Source organism: Physeter macrocephalus, chromosome 21, assembly GCF_002837175.3.
Source record: "Physeter macrocephalus isolate SW-GA chromosome 21, ASM283717v5, whole genome shotgun sequence".
NCBI lineage: Eukaryota > Metazoa > Chordata > Mammalia > Artiodactyla > Physeteridae > Physeter > Physeter macrocephalus.
Window position 1 is genome coordinate 59,242,161 of NC_041234.1, and position 13,697 is coordinate 59,255,857.

Sequence of the window (13,697 nt, forward strand, 5' to 3'; positions counted from 1 at the left end):
CTGATTTATTCCTCTCCCCTTTCTTTTTTGGTAACCATAAGTTTGTTTTCTATGTCTGTGAGTCTATTTCTGTTTTGTAAATAACTTGATTTGTATAATTTTTTTAGATTCCTCATATAAGTGATAGCATATGATATTTGTCTTTGTCTGACTTACTTCACTTGGTATGATAATCTCTAGGTCCATCCATGTTGCTTCAAATGACATTATTTCATCCTTCTTTATGACTGAGTAATATTCCATTCATATGTATGTATGTGTATGTATATGTGTATATGTAATGCATATATATATGTGGTATATATATATATACCACATCTTCTTTTTCCATTCATCAATGGACATTTATGTTGCTTCCATTCTTGGCTATTATAAATAGTGCTCCTATGAACATTGGGGTGCATGTATATTTTCGAATTAGAGTTTTCATCTTTTCCAGATATATGCCAAGGAGTGGAATTGCTGGATCATATGGTAGCTCTATTTTTAGTTTCTTAAGGAACCTCCATACTGTTCTCTATAGTGGCTGCACCAATTTACATTCCCACCAACAAGGTACAAGAGCTCCTTTTTCTCCACACCCCCTCCAGCATTTATTATTTGTAGACTTTATTTTTACCAGAGTATAGTTGCTTTACACTGTTGTGTTAGTTTCTGCTGTACAGCAAAGTGATACAGCCATGCGTATACATATATCCCATCTTTTTGGATTTCCTTCCCATTTAGGTCACCACAGAGCACTGACTAGAGTTCCCTGTGCTATACAGTAGGTTCTCATTAGTTATCTATTTTATACATAATAGTGTATATATGTCAATCCCAATCTCCCAATTCATCCCACTCTCACCCCCTTTCTCCTTTGGTATTGATATGTTTGTTCTCTATGTCTGTGTCTCTATTTCTGCTTTTCAGATAAGATCATCTTTACCATTTCTCTAGATTCCACATATATTAGTTAATATATGATATGTGTTTTTCTCTTTCTGACTTACTTCACTCTGTATGACAGTCTTTAGGTCCATCCACGTCTCTGGAAATGACACAATTTTGTTCCTTTTTATGGCTAAGTAATATTCCATTGTATACATGTACCACATCTTCTTTATCCATTCATCTGTTGATGGACATTTAAGTTGCTTCCATGTACTGGCTATTGTAAATACTGCCACAATGAACATTGGGGTGCATGTATCTTTTTGAATTATGGTTTTCTCTAGATATATGCCCAGGAATGGGATTGCTGGGTCACATGGTAGTTCTATTTTTAGTTTTTTAAGGAACCTCCATATTGTTCTCCATGGTGGCTGTATCAATTTACATTCCCACCAGCAGTGCAAGAGGGTTCCCTTTTCTCCACACCCTCTCTACCATTTACTGTTTGTAGATTTTTTGATGATGGCCATTCTGACTGGTATGAGGTGATACTTCATTGTAGTTTTGATTTGCATTTCTCTAATAATTAGTGATGTTGAGCATCTTTTCATGAGTTTGTTAACCACTTGTATGTCTTCTTTGGAGAAATGTCTATCTAGGTCCTCTGCCCATTTTTTGATTGGATCGTTTGTTTCTTTGATATTGAGCTATATAAGCTGTTTGTATATTTTGGAAATTAACTCCTTGTCAGTTGCATCATTTGCAAATGTTTTCTCCCATTCTGTAGGTAGTCTTTTAGTTTTGTTTATGGTTCCCTTTGCTGTGCAAAAGGTTTTAAGTTTAATTAGGTCCTATTTGTTTATTTTTGCTTTTGTTTCCATTACTCTAGGAGATGAATCTAAATTAATAATGCTGACATTTTCAATTTTCTGCATACATGTTTTGAAGTTCTTTTGTCAAATTTATCCTTATATATTTTATTATTTTTAAGTTACAGTAAATGTAATTATTTTCTTAATTTTATTTTTGAATTGTTTATTCATAGTGTATAGAAATATAATTGATTTTTGTATATTGATCTCATATCTTGCAACCTTGATGAACTAATTTGTTAGCTCTAATAGTTTTTTAGTTAATCCTTATGATGTTTTCTATATAGAAGATCATGTCATGTGCAAATAGATGTAGTTTTATTTCTTCCTTTCCAATCATGGATTATTTTTATTTCATTCTTCTTCCTAATTGCCTTAGTTAGAATCTCTAGTACAATGCTGAATAAAAGTGAGAGTGCTCATCCTTGTTTTATTTCTGATCTTATGGGGAAAACATCTAGTCTTTACCATGAAATATTAAGTTAGCTGTGGGTTTTGTGTACATGCACTCTATAAGGTTGAGGTAGTTCCTTTACATTCCTAGTATGCTGAGGGCTTTTAACATTAAACGGTGTTGGATTTTAACAAATGCTTTTTCTGTGTCTATTGAAATGAACATATGGCTTTTATCCATTAGTATAATAATATGGTATAGTACATTAATTGATTTTCACAGGTTGAACCAACCATGCAATCCAGGGATAAATCCCACTTGATCATGATATATAATCCTTTTTATATGTTGTTGGATTTGGATTTTTAGTGTTCTGTTAATGTTTTCTGTGTCTATATTCATAAGCAAAATTGGTCTGTAGTTTTATTTTTTTGTCAGGTTTTGATATCAGACTAATACTGGCCTTATAGAATGAGTTGAGTAGCATTCCCTCCTCTTCTATTTTTTTGATGAATGTGTGAAAATTTGGTATTAATCCTCTTGTTATTGATTTCTAATGACATACCATGGTCAGGGAAGATATTTGGTATGATTTCAATCTTCGTGAATTTGCTAAGAATTGTTTTATGGCTTAATATGTGGTCTATCTTAGAAAATGTTCCATATGCCCTTGAGAAGAATGTGTATTCTGCTCTTGTCTGATGGATTGGATTGTTCTGTATATGTCTGTTAGTGTTATTTGATCTATAGTGTTTTTCAAATTTGTTGTTTCCTTATTGATTCTCTGTCTTGATGATATATCCATTGTTGAGAGTGGAGTATCGAAGTCCCCAGCTACCACTATATTACTGTTTATTTCTCCTTTTAGCTCTGTTCGCTTTTGCATTATATATTTAGGTACCCAATTTGGTGCATAAACATTTACAATTTTTATATCTTCTTGATGTATTGTCCCTTCATCATTATATGACCTTCTTTGTCTCTTTTTACTGATATAAGAATAGCTACCCCTGCTTTTTTTGGTTATCATTTGCTTGAAATATCTTTTTCCATCCCCTCAGTCTTAGTTTATTTGTGTCTTTAAGGCTAAAGTGAGTCTCTTGTGGGCAGAATTGTGTTGGACTTTATTTATCCATTCAACCATTCTTTGTCTTTTAATTGGAGAATTTAATCTATTTACATTTAAAGTAATTATTGATAGGTAAGGAATTACTATTGCCGTTTTGTTGTTTTCTGGTTGTTTTGTAGATCCCTTGTTCCTTGCTTCTTAACTTGCTGTCTTTTTCTGTGTTTTTGATATCTTTTGGTATCAGTATGCTTTGACTTCTTTATCATGTTCTTTTGTGTAATTGTTTCAGGTTTTTCCTTTGTGGTTTCCATGAGGCTTACAAGAAAAACCTTAAAATGATAACATCCTGTTTTAAGCTAATAACAACTTAACACCAATAGTATTCATGAGTTTTACACTTTTACTTCTCCTCTCCTTCACATTTTAGGTTATTGGTGCTACAATTTATGTTTTATATTGTGTAACCAATAACAGATTATTGTAGACATGGTTATTTTTACTATGTTTTTTTCTTAACTTTTAAACTAGGGTTGTAAGTGAATTACACACCACCATCACCATATTGCAAAATCTAACTTTAACAATATATTTACCATTACCACTGAGTTTTATGTTACCTTCTTATGTTTTTATGATGTTAATTATCATTCTTTTACTTCCACTCCAAGAAATCCCTTTAGCAAGATAGGTCTTAAAAGGAGTATGGCAGGGGCTTCCCTGGTGGCGCAGAGGTTGGGAGCCCACCTGCCGATGTAGGGAACATGGATTCGTGCCCCGGTCCGAGATGATCCCACATGCCATGGAGCGGCTAGGCCTGTGAGCCATCGCTGCTGAGCCTGTGAGTCCGGAGCCTGTGCTCCACAACGGGAGAGGCCACAACAGTGAGAGGCCCGCGTACCGCCAAAAAAAAAAAAAAAAAAAGGAGTATGGCAGGTGATCTATTGGTGATGAACTCCTTTAGCTTTTGTTTGTTCAGAAAAACCTCTATCTCTATTTCTGAAGGACAGCTTTGACAAGCATAGAATACTTGATTGACTTCTTTTCCAATATTTTGAATATATCCTCTCATTTTCTCCTGACCTGAAACATTTCTGTGAAGAAAGCCACTGATAGTCTTATGGGGTTTCCTTTGTATGTACTTATCTCTTTTCTTGTTGCTTTCAAAATTATTTCTTTATCTTTGAATTCTGACAATTTAATTATAATGTGTTTCAGTGTAAACTTATTCAGGTTCAACCAATTTGGCATCTTTTGGGCTTCATGGATCTGAATGTTTTCCCAGGTTTGGGAAGTTTTCAGCCACTATTGCTTTAAATATACTTTCTGTCCTGTTCTCTTTCTCTTCTCCTTTTGGAATTCCCATAATGAGGATATTGTTTCTTTTGTTTGTCTCCTATAATTCCCACAGGCTTTCTTCACTCTTTTTCATTCTTTTTTCTTTTTGTTCCTCTAATTTCAAATGTCCTATCTTCTAGGCCAATGATTCTTTCTTCTATAGGGTCAAGTCCACTTTTGAAGCTCTCTATTGATTCTTCACTCCACTCATTGTATTTTTCAGCTCTGGAATCTCTGTTTAATTTTTTATTATTTCTATTTCATTGTTGAACTTCTCATTTTGCTCATTTATGGTTTTCCTAATTTCATTTAACTGTCTGCCTGTGTATTCTTGTAGTTTACTAAACTACTTTAAGAGAATTAGTCTGAATTCTTTGTCTGACAGTTTATAGGTCTCCATTGATTTAGGGTCAGTTACTGGAGTTTTATTAATTTCCTTTTGTGTTGTCATGTTTACCTTATTTTTCACGATCCTTTATTTCTTAAATTCGTATCTGTGAATTTGAGTAAGTGGTCTCCTCTTTCAGACTTTACAGGTTTGCTTTGGCAGAGACAGTTCTTCAGCAGTCAGCTCAATTTGAGTTTCTGGACATGTCTGTTGGTAATGTCCTTCTGCAGGTGGGACTTGTTATAAAGGACTATTTAGGAGTGAGGTCACTGACCAAGCTCTGAAGTCTGGGGGAGGGAATGCTGCTGACTGAAAACAGTTGGATAGAACTGCTGGCTTGGTTCTCTGCCCAAGTGAGGTTGAAGGATGGGTTCCATGGTTGACTGGGTTCTTTCATCAGGTTTTCTATACTGTCAGGACTGCGTACTACACTCAGAAGTAGGCAGGGCTATGAATTGTCTTTTCTAATATGGCAGGGCAACAGGAAAGACCCAAGGGCCTGCACATCTTGCTGTTTGGAGACCAGAATTAGGCAGGACTCTGAATTGAATTCCACAGCCAGACAGGGACACCAGTTTTGCTCTGCAGATGAGGAAAGCCACAGGTTGTGCTCTCTGTTCAAGTGCCATTGTATGTAGTGTTGTTGGTTGGGCTATACAGCTTTGGCTATTTCTCTGGTCAGGCAGGCCAAAGACTATATTCAGCAATGGGAGAAGCTATGAATTAGTTTCCCTGCCTGGGTGGAGGAGGAGAACCAGCTCTAAGGCTTGCAAGGTTCTTTTTGGTTCTCTTGACTCAAGCCAACCTGTGTCCCAAGTAGTCTGGCCAAATAGGGATACTGGCCTTGCTCTGCAGATGATGAGCTCTGCCTGCTGAACTCTGTTCATGTGTCACTGAGCGACACAGCTTCCCGTTGTCCTGACCAGCCTTTTTGATCTGGCAGAGTTGTAAGTTACACTCAGTAGTTGACCAGGATATGACTCAGGTTCCCTGCCTGGGTGGGATATGAAAGCTAGATCCAAGCAACCTACCAGCTATTCCAGATCAGGCTTTTTGGTCAGGAGGGGCCAGGAGCTATACTCAGCAGTGGCAGGGATATGAATTAGCTCCCCTAGCTGGGTGGCATGGGAGGGCCCACTCTAAGCAGGCTCCTAGGTGTTCCAGATCAGACTTTCTGGTCAGGAGGGGGCCAGGAACTACACTCAGCAGTACGTGGGGCTATGACTTAGTTCCCTTCCCTGGGAAGAGCAAGTGAACTGACTCCACGTCCAGCAAGACTCTTTGCTTGTGATCTTGAATCAAGGCAACCTGATCCCCACATTCCCTGGCTGAACAGGGTACTGGCTTTGCTCTGTGGATGATCAGTTCTGCCTGTTGTGCTCTCTGCTTGAACGTTGTTGGGTTACACAGCTTCCAGGTATTCTAGCCAGCCTTTCTGGTTCAGGTGGGGCTTGGAGCTACACTCAGCAGTTGGCAAGGCTGTGACTCAGCTCCCCTGCCTTGGTGGGGGCCAACCAGATTCCAGCGTTGATAATGTTCTTCTTCTGAGGACCCAAATCAAGCAGACCTGCACTTTGCCAAGTTCCCTGGTCAGACTGTAACACCATTTGACTCTGCAGATGAACAAAGCTGCTGGTTGGGACTACTACTTGGGTGCTGCAGGAAGGAACTTGGTTTGCTAAGATCTGAATGCTGGTTGTTTCAAGCCCTTCCCACCTTCTCCATCACAATCAGATTCCTAGTGGTCAAACCCTGCATATTCTGCCATACTCCCCATAAGGCAAGATCAGAGTGGGAGCTCCCTAGAAGTGACACATGATGCTGGAGGAAATGGATGTGCACTGAGCTCTTTTTTCCCACTGGAGGAACTATAGACTCAGGGGGGCCTTCTAAGTGCAGCATTACATGCGTCTGGGGGAGGAGCAATGCAGTTTGCATGTAACCACTCTTCTTATCCTTTTAATTCAGTCTGCCTTGGTCTCTGTAGTGCGTGAGGGTGCTTCAGCCTCACTTCCATGTTCTAGAATTTTCTCAGTGGTGTCTTGTCGATGACTAGTTGTTGGTTTTTCTTCCTGTGAGGGGAAATGAAGTCAGGAACAACCTATGTTGCCAGGTTGGTGACATCACTCCAGTATTAATTCTTTTTAAATCTTTGACAGAATTCTCTAGGGAAGCCCTCTGAGCCTGTACTTTTCTTTGTGGGTAGTTGTTTTTATTACTAATTCAATATTTATACTTACTGTAGTTCTGTTCGGATTTTTCTATTTTTTCTTTAGCCAGTTTTAGTAGTGTGTTTTTCAAAGAATTTGTTCATTTTATCTATGTTATCTATTTTACCAACATGTTCATGGTATTCCCTTATCCTTTTTATTTTGGTAAGATAAGAAATAACATCTTCTTTTTCATTCCTGATATTAGTAACTTGATTTTTTTTTCTTAGTCAGTATAGCAAAGTTTTGCTTATTTTATTGAACTTTTCCAAGTACTAATTTTTTTTCTTCGATATTTCCTTATTACTTTAAAAAATTCTTGAGTTACCATTGACATTATCATTTATTTCACAAGTATAAAAACAAGCTACAGGGGACTGTTTCTGAAACAGAGTCTTATCTCAAAAAGCAGTAAAGTGTACACCAGCTGGGCAACCTACATACTGGAAAATAGTTATACCACAGAAGTTCTCCCATAGGAGTGGAAGTTCTGACTGAGCCCCACATGAGGCTTCCAGTCTGGGGGTCTGGCAATGGGAGGGGGAGCCCCCAGAGAGTCTAACATTGAAGGCCAGCAGGGATTGACTACAGGAAATACACAGGACTGGGGGAAACAGAAACTCTACTCTTGAAGGACACACACACGTTCTTGTGCACAGCAGGACCTGGGGGAGAAAGTGGTGATCTCATAAGAGACTGGGGCGGACTTATCTGCTAGTAGTGGAGGGACCCCTGCAGAGATAGGGGGTAGTTGTGGCTTACTGTGGGGAAAGGGACACTGGCAATGGCAGCTCTGGTGAGTGCTCATTAATATGGGTCCTCGAGAAGGCTGCCATTTTCTCACCAAGACCTGGCCCCACCCAACACCCTGCATGCTCCTGTGCTGGGACACCTCATGGCAGACAACCAACAGGTTGGGAACACAGCCCCAATAATCAGCAGAAAGGCTGCTTAAAATCTTCCTGAATAAATAGCTGCCTGATAATACACAAATCCCCAGACACAGCCCTGACAACCAGAGGGATAAGACCCAGCTCAACCTGCCAGTGAGTAAAAGTCCTTTGCACCAGGAAGCCTGCACAAGCCTCTTAGCCTCATCCACCAGGGGGAAGACATAAGAAGACAGAAGAACTACAAACCTTCAGCATGCAGAAAGGAAACTGCAATCACAGAAAGTTAGAAAAATGAGACAGCAGAGGAATATGTTCCAGAAGAAGGAAAAAAGATAAAATCTCAGAAGAACAACTAGGTGAAGTGGAGATATGCAATCTACCTGAAAAAGAATTAAGAGTAATGAGAGTAAAGATGATTCAGGATCTTCGAAAAACATGGAGGCACCGATCGAGAAGATTCAAGAAATGTTTAAGAAGACCTAGAAGAACTAAAGAAGAAATAGACAGAAACAAACAATACAATAAATGAAATGAAAAATAAACTAGAAGGAATCAATAGTAGAATAACTAAGGCAGAAGAACAGGTAAGTGGCCTGCCAGACAGAATGGTGGAAATCACTGCCATGGAACAAAATAAAGAAAAAATAATGAAAAAAGTGAGGACAGTCTAAAAGACCTCTGGGACAATATTAAACACACCAACATTTACATTATAGGGGATCCCAGAAGGAAAAGAGAAAGAGAAAGGAGAAAAGACCTGAGAGAATATTTGAAGAGATAATAGCTGAAAACTTCCTAACATGGGAAAGGAAAGAGTCATCCAAATCCTGGAAGCACAGAGAGTCCCATGCAAGATAAACTGAAGGAGGAACAGGCCGAGACACACAGTAATCAAATAGACAAAAATTAAAGACAAAAAAAATATTAAAAGCAACAAGGGAAAAGCAACAAATAACATACAAGGGAACTCCAATAAGGTTATAAGCTGATTTCTCAGCAGAAATTCTGCAGGCCAGAAGCAAGTGGTATGATATATTTAAAGTGATGAAAGGGAAGAATCTACAAGAAAGAATACCTAACAAAGCTCTCATTAAGATTTGATGAAGAAATCAAAAACTTTACAGAAAACCAAAAGCTAAGAAAATTCAGTACCACCAGGCCAGCTTTGCAACGAATGCTAAAGAAATTCTCTAGGTTTAAAAGAAAAGGTCAAAACTAGAAACAAGAAAATTATGAATGGAAAAGCTCACAAGTAAAGACAAACATACAGTAAATGTAGGAAACCATATGCACACAAATATGATACCAAAACCAGCAATGGTGAGGAGAGTACAAACACAGGATGTTGGAGATGCATTTGAAATTAAACGACCAGCAACTTAAAACAGTCTTTTTTATACATAGACTGCTATATCAAAACCTCATGATAAATGCAAAACAAAAGATACCACACAAAAAGAAAAAGGAATACAAAGACAACACTAAAATTAGTCATCAAATTTCAAGAGAAGAGAACAAAAGAGGAAAGGAAGAAAAAAGACCTACAGAAAAACAATCAAAACAATTAACAAAATGGTGGTAACAACATACGTATTGATAGTTACCTTAAACATCCATGAATTAAAAGCTCCAACCAAAAGACATAGAGTAGCTGAATGGATACAAAAACAAGAATCATATATATGCTGTCTACAAAAGACCAACTTCAGATCAAGAGACACATACGGATTGAAAGTATGGGGATGGAAAAATATATTCTGTACAAATGCAAATCAAAAGAAACCTGGAATAACAGTACTCATATCAGACAAAATAGACTTTAAAATAAAGACTGTTACAAGAGACAAGGAAGGACACTACATAATGATCAAGAGATCAATACAAGAAGAAGACAGGACAGCGGTTGGGTCTGAGCTCCTGTGGTGGGACCACCAGGTCCAAAATGCTAGACTAACAAGGAAGCTCAGACCCCAAGGAATATTAATCATTGTAAGGTCTCCCAGAGGTCCTCATCTCTGCACCAAGACCTGGCTCTACACAACAGCCTGCAAACTCCAGTGCTAGAAGCCTCAGGGCAAACAACCAGTAAGACAGGAAAAGAGCCCCACCCATCAAAAAAAATGAGACTACAAAAAATATGTTACTGAGGAAAGATGTATTTAAAGTGATGAAAGGAAAAAACCTACAACCAAGATTAATCTACCCAGCAAGGATCTTATACAGATTTGACAGAGAAATCAAAAGGTTTACAGACAAGCAAAACATAAGAGAATTCAACATCACCAAACCAGCTTTACAATAAATATAAAAGGAAATTCTCTAGGTGGGAAACACAAGAGAAGAAAAACACCAACAAAAACAAACCCAAAACAATTAAGAAAATGTTAATAGGAACATACATATAGATAATTACCATGAATGTAAATGGATTAAATGCTCCAGCCAAAAGACACAGACTAGCTGAATGGATACAAAAACAAGAACTGTATGTATGCTATCTACAAGAGACCATCTTCAGACCTAGAGACACATACAGCATGAAAGTGAGGAGATGGAAATAGTTCCCAGGCAAATGGAAATAACAAGAAAGCTGGAAGGAGGACCTTCAAGATGGCAGGGGAGTAAGACATGGAGATCACCTTCCTCACCACAAATACATCAAAAATACATCTACATATGGAACAACTCCTATACAACACCTACTGAACACTGGCAAAAGACCTCAGACTCCCCAAAAGGCAAGAAACTCACCACATACCTGGCTAGGGCAAAAGAAAAAAGAAAAAAACAGAGACAAAAAGTATAGGGATGGGACCTGCGCCTCTGGGAGGGAGCTGTAAAGGAGGAAAAGTTTCCACACACTAGGAAGCCCCTTCACTGGTGGAGATGGGGGGTGAAGGGGGAAGCTTCAGAGCCATGGAGGAGAGCAGAACAACAGGGATGCAAAGGGCAAAGTAGAGACCTTCCAACACAGAAGATAGGTGCCAACCAACACTCACCAGGCTGAGAGGCTTGTCTGCTCACCTGACAGGGCAGGCGGGGCCTGGGTGCTAAGGCTCAGGCTTCGGAGGTCAGATCCCAGGAAGGACTTGGGTTGGCTGTATGAATATAGCCTAAAGGGGGCTAGTGCACCACATCTAGCAGGAAGGGAGTGCAGGAAAATGTCTGGACCTGCCTAAGAGGCAAGAGACCATTGTTTCGGGGTGATCAAGGAAAGGAGATTCAGAGCACCACCTAAACTAAATCAGAGACTGGTGCAAGCCCTGGCTATCAGTGCAGACAACAGAGACGGGCATGAAATGCTAACACTGCTGCTACAACCACCAAGAATCCTGTGTGCAAGTACAGGTCACTATCCACACCTCCCTTCCCAGGAGCCTGTGCAGGCTGCCATTGGCAGGGTCCTGTGATCCAGGGACAACTTCCCCAGGAGAAAACACGGCATGCCTCAGGCTGTTGCAATGTCACGCAGGCCTCTGACACCACAGGCTCACTCCACATTGTGTACCCCTCCCTCCCCCAGGCCTGATAGAACCAGAGCCCACTAATCAGCCGCACTTTTAACCCCCTCCTGTCTGGGTAAAGAACAGATGCCAGAGGGCAACCTACATGCAGAGGTGGGGCCAAATCCAAAGCTGATCCCCAGGAGCTGTGCAAACAAACCAGAAAAAGGGAAATTTCTCCATGCAGCTTCAAGAGAAGCAGATTAAATTTCCACAATCCTTAAAAAACTACAAACAGAACTACCATACGACCCCACAATCCCACTACTGGGCATATACCCTGAGAAAACCATAATTCAAAAAGAGTCAGGTACCAAAATGTTCATTGCGGCTCTATTTACAATAGCCAGGACATGGAAGCAACCTAAGTGTCCATCAACAGATGAATGGATAAAGAAGATGTGGCACATATATACAATGGAATATTACTCAGCCATAAAAAGAAATGAAACTGAGTTATTTGTAATGAGGTGGATAGACCTGGAGTCTGTCATACAGAGTGAAGTAAGTCAGAAGGAGAAAAACAAATACCGTATGCTAACACATATATATGGAATCTAAGAAAAAAAAATGTCATGAAGAGATTAGTGGTAGGACAGGAATAAAACACAGACCTACTAGAGCATGGACTTGAGGACATGGGGAGGGGGAAGGGTAAGCTGTGACGAAGTGAGAGAGTGGCAGGGACATATATGCACTACCAAATGTAAATTAGATAGCTAGTGGGAAGCTGCCGCATAGCACAGGGAGATCACCTCTGTGCTTTGTGACCACGAGAGGGGTGGGATAGGGACGGTGGGAGGGAGGGAGAACAATGAGATAGCACTATAAACCAAATAGAAAGACTAAAATTAAAGGATCAACATATCAAATGTTGGTGAGGATACTGAACGAACTAGAGCCCTGGACACTGATGGTGAGAATGTAAAATGGTTCAACCACATTAGAAAACAGTTGGAAGAGTGTCTTACAACTTATACATCTACCATAAGACCCAGCCATTCCACAACCATGTCTTTATCCAAGAGAAATGAAAGCATAAGTCTAAATAAAGATTAGAAGCAAATGTTCACAGCAATTTTATCTGTAATGACCCCAAACAGGAAATAACCCAATGTTCAACAAATCAGTGAAAATGGAAACTGTAGAATGGAATACTACTCAGCATTAAAAATGAAAAAAACTATTAAAAAAATAAAAAATAAAAAATAAATTTTCACAATCAACTAGATGTATCCTGCAACTGTGGAATACCTGAAAAGACAAAAAATGATCCTAAAATCGAGGTGGTGGACTTTGGGAGTAACTATACACTTGGAGTTTGCTGTATGTGAACAACTAGTTTCTGATTTATATATCTATCTTAGTTTAGTATTTAGCGCTTGTTATCATTGGTGGATTTGTTTATTGATTTGTTTGCTGTCTTATTTTTTAATTACTTTTTAATATTTTATTTTGATAATATTTCCTTAATTTTTATTTTAATAACTTTATTTTATTTTATTTTTCTTTTTTCTTTTTGTTTTTCTCCCTGTCTTCTGAGACGTGTGGCTGATAGGGTCTTGATGCTCTGGCTGGGTGTCAGGTCTGAGACTCGGAGGTGGGAGAGCCGAGTGCAGGACACAGTACCACGAGAGACCTCCAGGCTCAACATAATATCAATTGGCATGAGCCCTCCCAGAGATCTCCTTCTCAAAGCTAAGACCCAGCTCCACTCAATGAGCAGCAAGCTCCAGTGCTGGACCCCCCGTGCCAAGCAACTAGCAAGACAGAAACACAAACTTACCCAATACCAGAGAGGCTGCCTAAAATCATACTAAGTTCACACACACCTCAAAACACACCACCTGACATGGCACTGCCCACCAGAAAGAAGATCCAGTCCCCCCCACCAGAACACAGGCACCAGTCCTCTCCACCAGGAAACCTACAAAAGCCACTGAACAAACCTCAACCACTGGCAGCAGACACCAAAAATAACAGGAACTACGAACCTGCAGCCTGCAAAAAGGAGACCCCAAACACAGTAAAAGAAGCAAAATGAAAAGACAGAAAAACACACAGCAGAGGAAGCAGCAAGGTAAAAACCCACCAGACCTAACAAATGAAGAGGAAATAGGCAGTCTACCTGAAAAAGAATTCAGAATAATGATATTAAGG